Below are 17,396 nucleotides of genomic sequence, written 5' to 3'. Positions count from 1 at the left end.
CATCAGTGCTGAGTCCTCCCCCAACGAGAGAAAGGAAGGAACTAGGATGATGTTCCACACATTGTAATTATCATTCTGGTCTCCTCCTTCTAGTTCCCCCTCCCCCTTCCCCACCTCCCCCCTCCTCCCCCCCCCACCATTGCAGGAAGAAGGAGGAGGAGGAGAAGAGGAAGAAGAAAGAGGGGTTTCAGCGTCTCATTCATACTGGGAAGAAGAAGAAGAAGAAGAAGTTATCATGATAACTAGAAGTGATAGAGAATGCTCTTTATCGGAGGCCTGAAATAGAAACGGGTGTTTATACACTTAAGGAGGACGAGTGAGATTGAGTGAGTCACGTCACGTCGGGGAGAGAGGAGAGAGAGAGAGGAGGAGAGAGGAGAGAGAGAGAGAGAGAGATCCTTCAGTTGCAGATGAGGAGGAGGAGGAGGAGGAGGAGGAGATACAGAAGCCCCTCATGTAATCTTTCCTTCTTCTTCTTCTTCTTCTTCTTCTTCTAATTTTAGGACTTCGTTTCCGCGTGTCCTTTGTTTTGGGAGACCATCTCGGATAGTGCGTAATCTGCTTTGTGTGTCTGTGGAAGTGTGTTTGTGTGTGTAAGGAGAGAGAGAGAGAGAGAGAGAGAGATCCTTTGAGCGAGAGTATAAGATGCTTTATTTTCTTTGCTCGTTAATTTACATATGGCGCTCATGTTTGCCCAACACGCATTCTCTCTCTCTCTCTCTCTCTCTCTTATCATCTATAATATATAGATATTATTTATATATCTAAAATTATTATTATATATAGTATAATATAGAATAGATATGTTGTTGGGCCTGGTTCGGTGTGTGTGCCTGTATGTGGCAAATCGGTGCTTGTCCAATACGCTTTCGCTTTCTGTCAAACTAAAACTAGGACTCTCTCTCTACCTCTCTCTCTCTCTCTCTCTCTCTCTCTCTCTCAGACCCGGAAACACAACAGCAGACAAAAGTGAAAAGGCTTCGCAAAAAAAAAAAAAAAATAATGATAATAATAATACTGGAATGTTCGATTACAACAACCAGTGACGTCACGCAGCGGTAATTACGGTTGATGAATGACGGCAATTACTACGTTTTACTAAACCTTTCGGTTACTGTGTCTTGCGGGCGTTGTTCACGTTTTTTTTGTTTTATTTTTTTTTTTTGTTAAATAATTTTTAAGGGCTTGTTTTGCTTGTGTACTTATGTATACTTAAGGGTATTGTTCTGTCAAGTCATCTTCTTCTTCTGTTTGTTATCATTCTTCTACTTCTTCTTACTGTTGTTATTCCCATTTCCTTTTTATTTCATCTTCTTATTCCTTCGGCTGTCCTTCATCTTTCTGCGTCGCTTCCTGTCTCTCTTTTATTATTATTATTGAAAAAGATACCCACAAAATCACTGTGTAACGTGTTGACTTCTAAGTATTTACATTTCATTTTACTTAGAAGTCAACACGTTACACACAGTGATTTTGTGGGTTTCTTTTTCAATCTTCAGAAGAAACTGAATGAAGTTTTTGTTTGGTTCATTATTATTATTATTAGTTTTGTGGATTTTCTTTTACTTTTCATCTTTCATCTGTTTACCTTCCTCTCTCTCTCTCTCTCTCTCTCTCTCTCTCTCTCGTAGTAGCCATCTTGCTTGGTGAGACGTACCCGCGTGAAGTCAGATTAATCAACAGATATCACAAGTTTAACATACGACTAGAATTTGAGAAATATCTAGAAGTGTTCGTGATCTATCGGTGATAAGATTAGTGTGAAAATAGTAGGATAAAGCGTCTTCTAAGTTAGTTTATCAAGTGTAATACTATAAATCAGAATCAAGATGGCAGTAAATTCCAACTGCGGAAGGGAGGTGGCGTAATTTGGCGTGTTTAGCAGATTCGCAAGGGAATCGATGAGGTAGCAGGAAGGGAACTGGCATTTCTCATCTATGAAATCAGCAACAGTCCTAACCAAAAAGATACAAAAGCATTCATAGATATATTAGAAGGATATAATCCTTCAAACTGGAACAAATCTAATGAAAACATCTTGAAAATAATTGAAGAAGTTCCAAATAAAATCCAAGTGGTCAAGAGACTCATAAAGAAATATACATAAACCAACATATTCCGACAAAGAAAATGAATAAGGTGAATCTTGTGAATATCCTAATTGATGCATTAGAAAAAAGAATGCCAAAAGCATGCAAACTGTGTAAGGTTTGGTATAGCATAGTCAATCCACAAAACCTAATCAGAAAATGTGCTGCATGCAACATTCCGACCCATCCACAGTGTGCTGAGGTAATACAAGATTTGAGAAAAGATACAAGAATTTTTGTTCAACATGTCTATCATGGATAGACAATGTTATTAAATCAGATTGAATGTTTACACAAATAGTTGAGGATGAAGAAGAAGAGGAAGAGGAAGAAGAAGAAGAAAAAGAAGAAGAGGAAAACGGAAGAGAAGTAAACAAAAATGAAATGACAGAAAAAAATAAGGAAACAAAGACAAAGATAAAAGTATGGATGCAGAGATACTCATTGATACTACATATGAGGCAATAAAGCAGCATACCTACGAAGAAATAAATTACGATATGACAACAGAAAAGCAAATCCCGAAGAGGCTCTACCCAGATCTATACAATGACGGGAAAGAGGAAAAAATAGACAAGAAAGACAAAATCTGCAACCTTTTGAAAAGAGGGAATTGCAGATTTGGAGAAAGATGTTACTACAAACATCCTAAGATATGTCAAAACTATGAAATATATGGTAAATGTGCATACTTAGATGGATATGGGGATGATTGCAGAGATCTGCATCCAAAAATATGTAAAACCTAAAAGAAGGAAAAGGATGTAAGTTCGACAAAAAATGCAAATATATGCACCCTGTAGCATGAATCATAATCAAATAAATAACCAACCAAGTAATAAAATCCAAAATAAGAAAGAAACAAATAAAGAGAGAAATCAAGAATATCAGGTAAAAGAGAAAAGCAAACCAACCAATCCAATGATATGCAGAGGTGTCAGCAAAAAATTTCAAAGCATCAGCTCCGAAATTCTACTCAAGAGATAATAACTGTATTTATTATGCAAGAGGATATTGCAGAAACGGAGAAAATTGCAGATTCAGACACAAAATGAATAATTATGATGAAGGAAGATCAAATATTATGGAAAAGTTGGATTTTTTAATGTCAGAATTTCTGGAAATGAAAAAAGAACAACATACCAGAACAGGAAAGAGACATGGGAAAATCCTTATTACTACCAGTATTAAATGAAGGAGAAAACACGCAAACCATCATAGTGATGAATGCGCAGGGTTTAGTTACGAGTAACTCAAAAAGAAAAATAGAGTACTTAGAAGAACTAACCCAAAATGAAAAGAAAAATAGTATAATGAATATAAGTGAAACCTGGTATTCCCAAGAGACTGGGAATGATGATCAAATAAAAGGGTTCCAAACTTATAGATCAGATAGAAAAAATAGGAATCAAGGGGGAACCGCAATATATGGGAAAGACAAAAAACAAGGAAAAATATATGAGAAATATAGTAACTCAGAATGTGAACTAATAGCGGTAGAATTTGAATCTGAAAAATTGATGAACATAGAATATAAAGACCTCCTAATACTAAAGAGTTTGACTTAATAATTGAAAAATTGGATGATATATGTAGAAATCACAAGGACTGGACTATTCTCCTATCTGTGACTTCACAAAACTTTCTTTCGTAGAATGGAAAGAACGAATAGGAGATTGTGTACTTATACATATAAAAAAGAGAGTAATAGTAGTGCAGAAGATAAGAGGCAATTTGAAAAGCTATTAGATATGCTACTAGAAATACAACATTCAACAAATAAATCACCTGCCAACAAGAAAGGAAAATACTTTAGACCTAGTATTTGTGAACGAGATGAATTATGTTAAAGAAATAATAGTTTATAATGCGAGTATTTCAGACCATAATGTCATAGAATTAACAGTTCATTCCAAAGCAAGTGAAAATAGAGATAAGCAAGAAATGAAAAAGTGGGAAGGATATGGAAAATACAACTTCTACAGTAAAAATATTAAAATGGTCAGAAATTAATGAAGAATTAAACAAAGATTGGATAACATTTTCGTAAGTGATGACATAAGGGTAAATACGGAGATATTATAAAAATATTGGAGAAAATAGTGGAAAAATATATACCGAAGAAGAAAAGTAAACATCATTCATGCATACCAAGAGACAGAAGGATCTTGTTCCAGAAAATCAGAAAGTGGAAAAAAGGTCTTGCAAAAGAAAAAAATGCATGGAAAGTATAGAACTAAAAGTAAGATAGAAAATGCAGAACAAAAGATTATACAATCAAAAGAAAATGAAAAACGGGCTTGGACTTGGAAGAAAAACCCTATTAAATATCAAGCAAAACCCCAAAACTATTATACTCATATGCGAAGAAGATGAATAAAAGAAGAATAGAAATAGGCCCTCTGAGAATTGAAGGGAGATTGAACGAATGAAAAAAAAGGAAATTTGCAACATACTGGCAGAACGATATAAGAGAGAATTCACCCCTAGAATAGATAATGAAGATAATGATATAGAAGTAAGGGATGAAAATAGTGAATATTTAGCTGACATAGATATTAATGAAGCTGATATTGTGCAGGCTATTAATGAAATTAAAAATGGAGCTGCTGCAGGGCCTGATGGAATTCCTGCTATTTTGTTAAAGAAAGTAGTTCATTCTATCGCAAAGCCACTTGCTATTATTAAGACAAAGTGTAGATACAGGCAAGATTTATGATGAGCACAAATTAGCCATATAGTTACCCCTACTTTCAAAAGTGGATCAAGACTAGAGGCAAGTATTATAGCCTGTGAGTCTAACATCACATATTATGAAAGTGTATGAAAGGGTAATGAAGAAAAATATTATGAAACAATTTAATAAAAAATAATTTGTTTAATAAAGGACAACATGGTTTCGTACCCGGAAAAAGTACACCAAACCCAACTGTTAGTCCACCGTGAGAACATATTCAAAAATATGAAAAGCGGAAATGAAACAGATGTGGTTTATTTAGACTTTGCAAAAGCTTTTGATAAAGTAGACCATAATATATTAGCGAAGAAAATTAGAAAACACAATATCGTGGATAAGTAGGAAGATGGTTAAAAGAATTTTTACACAACAGAAAACAGATAGTTATGCAAACGACGAGAAATCGGATGAAGCCAAGGTAATATCCGGTGTGCCGCAAGGTACGGTGTTAGCTGCAATACTGTTTGTTATTATGATTGAAAGACATAGACAATAATGTTAAGGATTCGGTAGTGAGTAGTTTTCGCAGATGACACAAGAATAAGTAGAGAAATTACTTGTGATGAAGATAGGAACGCTCTACAAAGAGACCTTAACAAAGTATATGATTGGGCAGAGGTAAATAGGATGGTATTTAACTCTGATAAATTTGAATCAATAAATTATGGAGACAGAGAAAGAAAGCTATATGCATATAAGGGACCTAATAATGAGACCATCACAAATAAGGAAGCAGTTAAAGACCTTGGTGTGATGATGAATAGGAACATGTTTAGCAATGATCAAATAGCAACTCTGTGGCAAAATGTAAAGCAAAAATGGGAATGTTGTTACGGCACTTCAAAACAAGAAAAGCTGAACACATGATTATGCTTTATAAAACATATGTTCGTAGTCCACTTGAATATTGCAATATGATATGGTACCCACACTATCAAAAGGATATTGCACAAATAGAGAGTGTACAAAGGTCCTTTACAGCTAGAATAGAAGAAGTTAAGGACCTAGACTACTGGGAAAGACTACAATTCTTAAAATTATATAGTCTAGAAAGGAGAAGAGAACGCTACATGATAATTCAGGCATGGAAACAGATAGAAGGAATAGCAGAAAATATCATGGAACTAAAAATATCAGAAAGAGCAAGCAGAGGTAGATTAATAGTGCCCAAAATTATACCAGGAAAAATAAGGAAAGCACACAGGACATTAAATCCATACGCACCAGCATCGATAATGCAGCGTCTTATCAATGCGTTGCCAGCTCATCTGAGGAATATATCAGGAGTGAGCGTAGATGTGTTTAAGAATAAGCTCGACAAATATCTAAACTGCATCCCAGACCATCCAAGATTGGAAGATGCAAAATATACCGGAAGATGTACTAGCAACTCTCTGGTAGACATTAGAGGTGCCTCACACTGAGGGACCTGGGGCAACCCGAACAAGATGTAAGGTCTGTAAGGTAAGGTCTCTCTCTCTCTCTCTCTCTCTCTCTCGCTTATTTCTTTCTTGTTTTAACCCTGAATGTTTTTCCGCGTAATGAATTCTTTGAAACCGCGCAAAATTTGTTTATAAACAAGGCGTGATCAAACCTCCAGCTTATTCGGGACATGTGCTAAAATCTACGGTCAAATAGCTCTTCATTTCACCAGCGAAAATGAAAAGAAATACGCTGTATTTAATAGAAATAAATTGAATAAACCACAAATATCCTATCCTAAGATTCCTGTCTCTTTAACTCAACGCGAATCACCTTTTTCAGACCTTTTTAGGCTTTTCCATAGACCTTTCCTACCCTCCCAAGAACACCAACAACAAAAAAAAGGCCCAATATGGACTCCTTTTCCTGTAGAGGTAGCTGTAGTAGATTCACATCGACCGTGCATCTGATGTCTAGGCGAGTCCCTTACGACGCTCCTGATTGGCTGTTGATAAGCCAATCACAGGGCTGGAGGCTACTCAGTCTCTCTCGAGCATTCATATAGGCAGGATATGTATGTTCCACCTCTTGTGAGGTGAGATATACCATGCAGGAGAGGGTGGGTTGGGGGTAGGGTAGGGGTGGGGGGGGAATTTGGTTTGGGGAATTTGTTCAAAGCGTAAAAAAAATCCTAACATTTTCTCATTCGCCAGTTCCCCCCCCCCCGTTCTACAAACCTCTGTGTCAATTTCAATGGAGAATTTCCACAATTGGAAAAAATAAATAAACAAATCAGGAGAGGGTTTGGGTGGGGTGGGGTGGGGGGGAATTTGTTTCTAAAATCGTAAAAAATCCCAACATTTTCTCATTCGCAAGTTCCCCCCCCCCCGTTCTACAAACCTCTGTGTCAATTCATGAGACTTTCCACAATTGGAAAAAAATAAATAAACAAATAAATAAATCCTGATACGCAAGGGATTCCCCAATAACTCCAAATCCACTGGAGATCCACCATATATATAGTATATATATATATATATATATATATATATATATATAATATATATATATATATATATATATATATAAAGGCGAAACAGCTGTCGCGACAAAATTCAATAAATGGAAGAAGGAAGTCTGCGTATTTTTCACCAGAAATTGACGAACGAGAAATCGAAAAAACTTCGTCGGTATGAAGATACCTACAAGAAACTTACTGATGCCACTAAAGCTATTGCTTTTAGCGAAAATTGTATAAGAGAAAAATTATGCCCTAAAAGTATATATATATATATATATATATAGATATATATATATATATATATATATATTATATATCAATAATATATATATATATAAATAAATAAAGCGAATACCACAGGAAAATGATAGTCAGAAATCTAAGCACTTTCGTCTTTACTAAGACATTGTCAAGGAACGAATGAAATACAATTGGAGAGAAAATTATCAGGTAAACAACAGATCAAAAATATTTACCAGATGGTTAATTGTCAAAAGGGTAAAAGTTAAAGAGATAATCCAGGATTATCGGATATCACACGGTCACAAACCAAAACATAATTTAACCCTAACAGAAACTACAAAGTATCCGTACAGTGTCCAAAACATGGAAAAACTGAATATATTAATTTTGTTGCTTATAGTTATCTACAACTTTTTTCATTATGAATGCATCAAGTTTAAATAAACCAAGACTTAAATTTAGAACATTTCATGAAACAAGATTCAATGATATTCCTTTTAACTGTGTCATTACATGGGATTAAGGCTCTTGCTTGACTCCAGTTAATAGGATGGTCTAAGTCTCTCATATGTACGAATAATGCATTCGATATTTGCCCAGTTCTCACAGAATATTGGTGGTTTGAGACGTTGTGAAAGAGATTTACCGGTCTGTCCGTAATAGACTTTATCACACTTTTTGCAAGGAATTTCATATATGCAGCCTGGAAGATCCTTGGGAGAATTTTTTATTACTAAACTCTTGACATTAATATTACTGAAAACAACATTTGTGGTAAAAAGCTTTAAAATTCTAGGAATATCTAAAAACCTTTCATCCGTTTGTCATTAGTTAAATAAAATGTTTTTCTAGCTCTTTTCCATGCCACATCTACAAAAGTCCTTGGGTATTTAAGTTTCAATGCAATATCATAAATAGTTTTAATCTCGGCATCATTAAACTGCGGGCTACAGACATGTAAAGCCCTTAGGAATATCCCAGAAAAAAACAGAGAATTTAACATTTTGAAGGTGATTGGAGTAGTAATGAACAAAAGAGGCAATGTTAGTTGATGTCCGAAAGACTGAAAAGGTGAAATTTCTATCATTTTTGTGGAGAGTTACATCAAGAAAATTCAAATTACAATTTCTTTCTCCCTCTACAGTAAATTTTATAGAAGGGACTAAATTATTGACATTATTAAAGAATTCCTGGAGATTTTCGTGAAGTGGCCAAATACAGAAAATATCATCCACATACCTAAACCATACAACTTTTTGGGGCAAAATTCTTGGTAAGAGTTTTGTCTCAAAAAATTCCATGTAAATATTGCTAAGGACAGGAGATAAGGGATTACCCATAGCCATGCCAAACTGTGTACAAAAAAATTCCCCATGAAAACCAAATTTACTATCTTTGATACATATCCTTATGAGACTAATGAGGTTTGCTACAGTTAAGGGAATATCATGACGTTCTAATTCATCCTCCAAATATTCAAGTAAATCATCTACAGGCACTTTTGTAAATAAAGAGACAACATCAAAACTAACCATTATTCGTACATATGAGAGATTTAGACCATCCTGTTAACTGGAGTCAAGCAAGAGCCTTAATCCCATGTAATGTCACAGTTAAAAGGAATATCATTGAATCTTGTTTCATCAAGTCAAATAATGGAAATGTTCTAAATTTAAGTCTTGGTTTATTTAAAATTGATGCATTCATAATGAAAAAAAGTTGTAGATAAATATAAACAACAAAATTAATATATTCAGTTTTTACATGTTTTGGACTGCACGGATGCTTTGTAGTTTCTGTTAGGGTTAGATTATGTTTTGGTTTGTGACCGTGTGATATCCGATAATCCTGGATTACCTCTTCAAATTTACCCTTTTGACAATTAACCATCTGGTATTTTTGATCTGTTGTTTACCTGATAACTTTCTCTCCAATTGTATTTCATTCGTTCCTTGACAATGTCTTAGTAAAGACGAAAGTGCTTGGAATTCTGACTATCATTTTCCTGTGGTATTCGCTTTTTTAATGAAGTCAAGTGCATCTACTGTGATTTTTTGACACACACACACACACACACACACTTACATATATATATATATATATATGTGTGTGTGTGTGTGTGTGTGTGTGTGTGTGTGTGTCTAACGAAATTTCTCATCCCCAGAAGAAATTTCTTCATTTGCAGGTTTTTTCTATACACACGGTAACGTTTTGGGCACCTACAAAATTTGCTTTCCACTTACTCGGGGAGCAAGCCTACAAACAACCTTGTTGTTGTTGTTGTTGTTGTTGTCGTTGTTGTACTTCTTCTCGGGAGGGTAGGAAAGTCCCATTGAAGCCTAAAAATGTCTGAAAAGGGTGTTTCGCATTGAGTGAAAGATACGGGAATCTTCGGATGGGATGTTTATGGTTTTTATTTATTAGAATGTCTTAGGATAGGATATTTATGATGGATTTATTAGAATGAAAATATAAAAAGATTAATCATGTCCGTGTTTCATGTATAACCAGTACAGAACACTTAATTCTAATAAAATATAGCCTATATATTTTAATTTTCGTCGGCGAAACAAGTCTATTTGATCGTAGATTTTAGCACGTGCCTCGAGTAAGCTGGAGGTGTGATCACGCCTTGTTGTTGTACGTGCCACCTCCTCTCCAGCCAGCTAATGCTTTTTGTGGAGATTATGAACTCGATTGGTAACCTCTCGTAACGCACACTTCATCCGTTAACCTCGAGTTACGGAACTCCCTGCGTTCTCACGTGTCCCCAGAGGAGGCCTGCTGCTGGTTTTTCCTTTGAGGTGGTGATGGTGTGGGGGGGGGGAGGGGTTGTTCAACGCGTGAAGGAAATTTCTCTCTCTCTCTCTCTCTCTCTCTCTCTCTCTCTCTCTCTCTCTCTCTCTCTCTCTTTCAGACAAGATCTGCAACGCAGTCACATAGATGGATTTATGATTTTGAGAGGGAGAAGCCATAATAGATATATATATATATATATATATATACTATATATATATATATATATATATATATATATATATATATATATATATATATATATATATATATGCAGGCATATCGTCAGGTGTCAGTGCCATATTGGCCTTCTTCCTCCTGCCTGACCTGGCGTGACCTGTCATGGATTCTGTACTTGGAAGCAATTCTCGTTGCAATCAGACCAAGCGCTGGAAGGGGTCCCCCCAAAAAGCGTGTGAGAGAGAGAGAGAGAGAGAGAGAGAGAGAGAGACAGAGAGAGAGAGAAGAAAGGAAATACTTACACCCGATCGGCAATGGCTAGTCGTAGCTGCTCCTTCTTCTTCTTCGCCTGTAGCAGCAGGAAGTCTGTCCTCGCCCTCCGCTCACGGCACTAGCAACAGGTAGACTGAATCTCAGAGTGGTATGAGAGAGCCCGGTATACGAGTTCCTCCTCCTCCTCCTCCTCCTCCTCCTCCAGCTCTGTCCCATTCCCCTTTTTTTCCGCGCCGTCTCATACACCCTACTTTAATTTCTTACCTCCCCTTATTCTATGAAAGTAAATATAAATAGATAAATAAATATATACGTATACATATGAATTTTTATCACATCACCGCGATTCATGTACATGCATTAAGCTACAAATGTCCGTCAGTATCCAATTCGCTATGCCTCGGAATAATATACTTTCATATATGTTAACCGGAGGGGAATTTGTTTAGCTGATAATAATTTCGTCCCGTCGTGGACTCGAACCGGCGCACAGAGAAGTCAGAGCTTCAGTGACGTCTTGACGTCAACTAAAATAATTCCCTTTCGGTTAACATATATGAAAATATATTAATTCCGAGGTGAGATAGAGCGAATTGGATATTAAAGGACATTTGTAGCATAATATATAATATATATATATATATATATATATATATATATATATAGATATATATATATATATATATATATTATATGCTGCTACTTTCATAACATATATATCTTCTCTTTGACTATGAAATGTTAGAAAGAGTTTTGTCGTGAGTGTCATACCTGCCAGATAGCTGGAAAACCGAATGAAACCATCCAGAAAACACCCCTACAACCTATAGAAGTTAGAGGAGAACCTTTTAGCATAGAAGTTAGATACCTTTTAGATATGGCTGGACCACTGGTGAAGACAAAGAAAGGAAATGAGTATTTGTTAACATTAATTTGTCCTGTGACAAGATATCCAGAAGCGATCCCTATTAGAAACATATCTGCCAAGATAGTTGCTGAAAAACTTGTGGAGTTTTTCTCAAAGTTTGGTATACCAGAAATAGCACAAAGTGATAGAGGAACAAACTTTACTTCAAAATTATTCCAGGATGTGATGAATTTGTTAGGAGTGAAACAACAGTTATCCAGTGCTTATCATCCAGAAACTCAAGGTGGCTTGGAAAGGTTCCACCAGACATTTGAAAAGTATGCTGACAAAGTATTGTTCTGAGTCAGGAAGAGAATGGGGTGTTGGTTTACCATTATTGTTGTTTGAAGTTAGGAGTGCTTATCAAGAAAGTATGGGATGTTCACCTAATGAAATGATTTTTGATAGAGAAGTGAGAGGACCGTTGACTCTTGCAGAAAATTTGGAAGAAAAGCAAGAGGAAAGCCCAGGTGAATATGTGAAGAACTTAAGGAACAGGTTGAAAGAAATAAGAAAATTCTCTTTAGAAAATCTGAAAGTGAGTCAAGAGAAAATGAAAAGGAGATATGTTAAGACTAAGCTAAGAAGTTTTAGTGTTGTTCAACAAGTGTTAGTGTTCTTACCTGTCAAGAGATTTCCCCTCACTAATAAATTTCAAGGTCCTTACAAGATAATTCAGAAGTTAAGTGATAGAACTTATGTGATTGAAACACCAGAAAGAAGAAGACGACACAGAAAGATACATGTGAACCTCTTGAAACCTTATTTCTCAGAAACTAAAACTGAAACTGTGTCAAAACACAAACTACTTCATCTACAGAAGACGATGATGGCTACAAATTGGGAGCTGAAAGCAAGATGAATAATTTTTCAATTTTGGAAAATTTGGAGGATAAACTGAAACATCTGAGTGCTGAACAAGGTGAAGACTTAAGTGAAGTAATTAGAAGTTTCCCAGAAATTTTAGCAGATGTACCTAGGCGTACTGATCTGACCTAGCATGAGATCAAGATTCAAGAAGATGGAAAACCATTCAAGCAAAGAGCCTATCGCTTATCACCTTATCATAGAGATGTTTTGAAGAAGGAAGTTGAGTATTTGCTGCAACATGGATTAGCAGAACCCAATTCAAGTCACTTCAGTTCTCCATGTGTGTTAGTGAAGAAACCAGATGGTTCATTTAGAATGTGTGCTGATTATAGGAAACTGAATTCCATCAGTGTGGCTGACAATTATCCTTTGCCTCTTATAGATCAGTTACTTGATAATATTGGGCAAGCCAAGTTTGTTTCCAAGATAGACTTGTTGAAAGGATATTATCAAATTCCCTTAGGTGAGAATGCTAAGTTGCTGTCAGCTTTTATTACTCCTTTTGGACTGTATCAGTATACTGTTCTGCCGTTTGGTCTGATGAATGCACCTGCAACATTCCAACTAGTGATGAATCAACTGCTAGAATCTATAGAAGGAGTAGGTGTATACCTGGATGACATAGTGATGTTCTCTACAACATGGGAAGAACATCTTAAGATTCTGAGGAAAGTTTTCAAGAAGCTACAAGAAGCAGGACTAACAGTCAACCTAGAGAAGAGTGAGTTTGGAAAGGCAACTGTTCAGTATCTTGGGTTTGAAGTTGGGAAAGGCCTTCTTGCTCCAGTAAATGCTAATATAGAAGGTATCCGTAAGGCTACCCCACCTACTACCAGGAAACAGCTACAGAGATTTATAGGCATGGCTGGATTCTATCGTCGTTTCTGCCCAAATTTCTCAGCTGTAGTAGCTTCCTTGACAGACTTAACTAGTCCCAAAACTAAGTTTTTTTGGACTCCAGAGTGTCAAGAATCCTTTGAGAAGGTAAAAGCCATTTTAACTTCAATACCAGTACTTCAAGTTCCAGACTTCAACAATAAATTTGTGATACAAGTTGATGTTTCTGACTATGGCATTGGAGCTGTTCTACTTCAAGAAGATGAAAATAATATCCACCATCCTGTGTGCTTCATGTCTTCAAAATTGAAAAAAACATCAGAAAGTATATTCGATTGAGAAGGAAACTTTAGCTTTAATCACAGCATTGAAAAAGTTTGAAGTGTATGTGAACAGACCTAGGAATGAAGAAATTTTAGTGTTGTCAGATCACAATCCCCTATCATTTATCCAGTGAATGAAAAATCATAATCAAAGACTGACCAGGTGGTCTCTGTGCTTGCAACAGTATAACTTAAGAGTGCAGCACATTAGTGACAAAAACAATGTAGTTGCTGATTATTTATCCTGTTGCGAATCGTTGGATTCAACACCGTGATAACCAGTCTTCTGGGGGAGGTATATTATATGCTGCTACTTTCATAACTTATATATATTTTCTATTTGACTGTATGAAATGTTAGAAAAGCGTTTTGCAACATTTTCAGATTCCTTGTTTAACTTAGAGTTATAGGATGTCTAAAAATGTATGTTCAGATTTTGCATAACATAATGTAAAAGTCAGTATAACGTTGAATGTGAAAAGAGAGAGATTAACTTTGTCTGTTCCAAGCTGGAAATTGTTTACATAATATATCATCGCCTCTAGATAAGACAACCCGAAGTCTTTGTTATGTTTTCATAACCTGTCATCATGTCTGATAAGGGACTTCTGTTTCAGACACGTACTTCTTTGTCGAGAAACCACGTGAGATTTCATGATTTTTCTGTAAAGTTACGTCATATTAGAAGCTTCTAGAAGCATTGCACCATTTTTCGCAAGCTCAAAACTTTTTGTGCGAACTCCACTATTCAACTTCCGTACAAAAAGAAAGATTCATTCAGACTTAGATCCTCATAGTGTTTAGATCTCTCTCTCTCTCTCTCTCTCACACACACACACGCCACTTTTGAGTTCATATTAATGTAAAGACTTTTGTGTACGTAATTGTTGGTCACTCATGTAAATTTCAGATTTCGGATTTCTTAGAGTTATTTAGTAATATTTAGTGCTTTTTGTGGAATCTGAACAAACATTGTACAAGTGTGTAATGGCACTTTTTCTTTTCTTTTGTGAAATATTGTGAATTGGTGAAATTTTTTGAGGTAGCTGCAACAGAAAGAAACAATTGGTACCAATTAATGTGCTATAAAATTTATTAGTTGAAAATGATAGTTACAGTGGTTTCATGAAACAAGTTTAAATTTTTACACACTGCAAATTTTTGTGTTTTGTGTTTGTTTCATTTGAAGTGATTTTTTGTGCATGTATCCATTTTCTTATTGAAGTGATTTCTTGTGCATTTATCTGTTTTTCTTATTTAAGTGATTTTTTGTGCATTTATTCATTTTCTCATTGAAGTGTGTGTTTTTATTTTATATTCTGTTTGATTGGTGACTTTTACAATTTTGGTATTTTCCATATTTTTCTGGGAGGCGTTTTCATTTACATTCACAATGTAATTAACTTAATTGTTTTCATTACTTAATCTTTGTACATTTAATTAAATTTAACACTTGTGAATGAATTTGCATTTACTTAGAATTCTTTTCAAGTTTTGTTGTTGTTTAGCGCTTGTGAATGAATTTCCAGATTTTAATTATTACCCAGCGCTTTTAAATTTTTATTGATTTAATTAATCAATTTTCTTGAATTTGTGATAAATTAATTTTGATTTAATTTTACGTAATTAATTCAAGAATTAATTACACTTTGCCTTGTTTTCAAGTAACAATACATTTCCCAGATATTGTGAATTTCACTCATAAATTTTGAGTTTGATAATAAATTTTTATAAGTTTTCTTTTTCACCAGTATAAATATGATTTGCTTAGGTAGAAACATAGTGGTAATTGAGCTGTTTTCCTTCAATTTACTTGAAGTGAGTTAGAACCAGGGAAGTACTTAGACTTTTGAAATCAGGGAAATGCTTAGACTTTTAAAGTTGTTGATGGAGTGATGCCCTTTAATTAATTTAATTACATATAACATTACCTCACACCTGATGTAATGAACTTAGTTTGATTTTCTGCAATACTGGCAAGTTGTTTAAACAAACACTGCTGCCTTTAGAGTATTCAGTCGAATTTTTCCTGTGATGAAGGATCAGGTGTCTGGCAGTTGGGGGCGCCTTGCCGGTTGGTGGGGGTGGGTGGGGTCCTCGCTTCTGAGAAGGGGGTCGGGGGAAACACGAAGCATGCTTATTTTAACCAAAGACTTTTAGCCTGTGCATATGCTTGAAAAATGTATTCTAATCTATATATACATGCATATATCTATACAATATATAATATATATATATATACATATATATATATATATATATATATATATATATATATATTATATATAGATATATATATGTATGTATGTATGTATGTACGTATATATTAAAGAAGAAAGAATGTGTCGGGGAATCGTGGTGTTTCAGCTTTCTTGGCTTGGAGACAGAAAGAACTTAGCGACAGCCTTCTTCGAAGAAGGAATTGTTGAGTGTTCATTTGTGAGGTCAAGGTCTCTACAGCCAGTTGCTATGGGGCTCTAAGGTTTGGCTGATGATTACGTGCGTTTGTGCATGTAATGATGGGTGCAATCGCCCGATACTAAGTGAGAAAGTCCCGCGCTGCGGAGGCAAGGCAAAAGGTGGTTCGGAGGACACCAGGTGTTGGTACAAACCCATCGAAGAGGTAGGAGCACATTTTAAAAACTTAGGAACAATTGCCTTGAAAAGAGAGAAGTGTGAAGTGTATACATTTATTTAACATCAATTAATTATGTGGTGGGAAATATAATGGATATGTCTCTTTGTTTCAGATGGGTTCCCATGTCATTATTCTAGAGATGGAATTCTCTAAACACTTGACTATTGTAATGTAATGGTTGACAATTTGAGAGTTTGGGGTGATTACTTAGACTAATTCAGGAGAGTAGAATGATAATTTACAGTTCTCTTTGTGGGTCAGACTTAGTTCTTCACATGAACTTTTTTGGTCACTTTGTTCCATTTTCTGTTCATCTAGTTTGGGAAATGGCTTATTTTTGTATTTACAATTATTCATTAGCCTCGTTTGACAACACTTGCGGAGGGAGACAGCCAGCTGCTGAAAGGTAAGAGTTGCCACTTGTTATATATAAAGTAGCCAGTGCCTTATGATTAATTAATGCTCAGATATATATATATATATATATATATTTATATAATATATATATATCTATATATATAATATAATATATATATTTGCCAGTTTATCGTAATCATACGAATTATTTGCTTTGGAATGAGAGAAGAACCTCACAAACGCATCGACTAGCAGGTAATAAATATACAAATGTATTGTGATCTTAACATTTGAAAATAGCCCTTTTGCTCAATCAAATGTTTAGAAGCATCTTATCCGATGACAGAAAATTCTTAATGAAGACGAAAATAGATTTAAAGTTACACATTTAAGCACTTATAAGCCTTCGATCAAAATGAAAAAAAAAAATGTAAAGGTGCTCTAATCAATCATAAATATCGTATCCTAAAATTCCTGTATCTTTAACTCAACGCAAATAAACACCCCACCCCCTCAGTAAGAACAACGACAGCAAGAACCACAACAAGACAACAACAAGAAAAGTAGTAAGCGAAAAAATATTCATGAAGGTGGTCTGCCAGGATCCCTTCAAAGTATCATTGATGTGGAAACTATTCCATCAACTTGAAAGTGATGCGTACAGTATTCATTGCCCACTGCCATTTTATTTACCGTCCGCTC

The 17,396-nt window shown here is 35.2% G+C and overlaps 1 protein-coding gene across 4 annotated transcripts in view; it reads right to left on the bottom strand.

Moving 5' to 3' along the window:
- Positions 1-10,926, bottom strand: part of LOC135214294 (ras-related and estrogen-regulated growth inhibitor-like) — a 55,882-nt gene extending 44,956 nt beyond the window's left edge. For 2 of the 4 annotated variants that reach the window (XM_064248438.1, XM_064248442.1), the window contains exon 1: positions 10,792-10,926. The gene's annotated coding sequence lies outside the window, so the exon portion shown is untranslated. The remainder of the gene's footprint in view (positions 1-10,791) is intronic. The other 2 variants (XM_064248440.1, XM_064248439.1) reach the window with 2 other exon arrangements.
- Positions 10,927-17,396: the final 6,470 nt, after the last annotated feature.

The sequence above is a fragment of the Macrobrachium nipponense genome, chromosome 45, assembly GCF_015104395.2.
Source record: "Macrobrachium nipponense isolate FS-2020 chromosome 45, ASM1510439v2, whole genome shotgun sequence".
NCBI classification, from domain to species: Eukaryota; Metazoa; Arthropoda; class Malacostraca; order Decapoda; family Palaemonidae; genus Macrobrachium; species Macrobrachium nipponense.
Note: the sequence above shows the minus strand (reverse complement) of the source record. Positions and strands in the feature narration are given on the sequence as shown.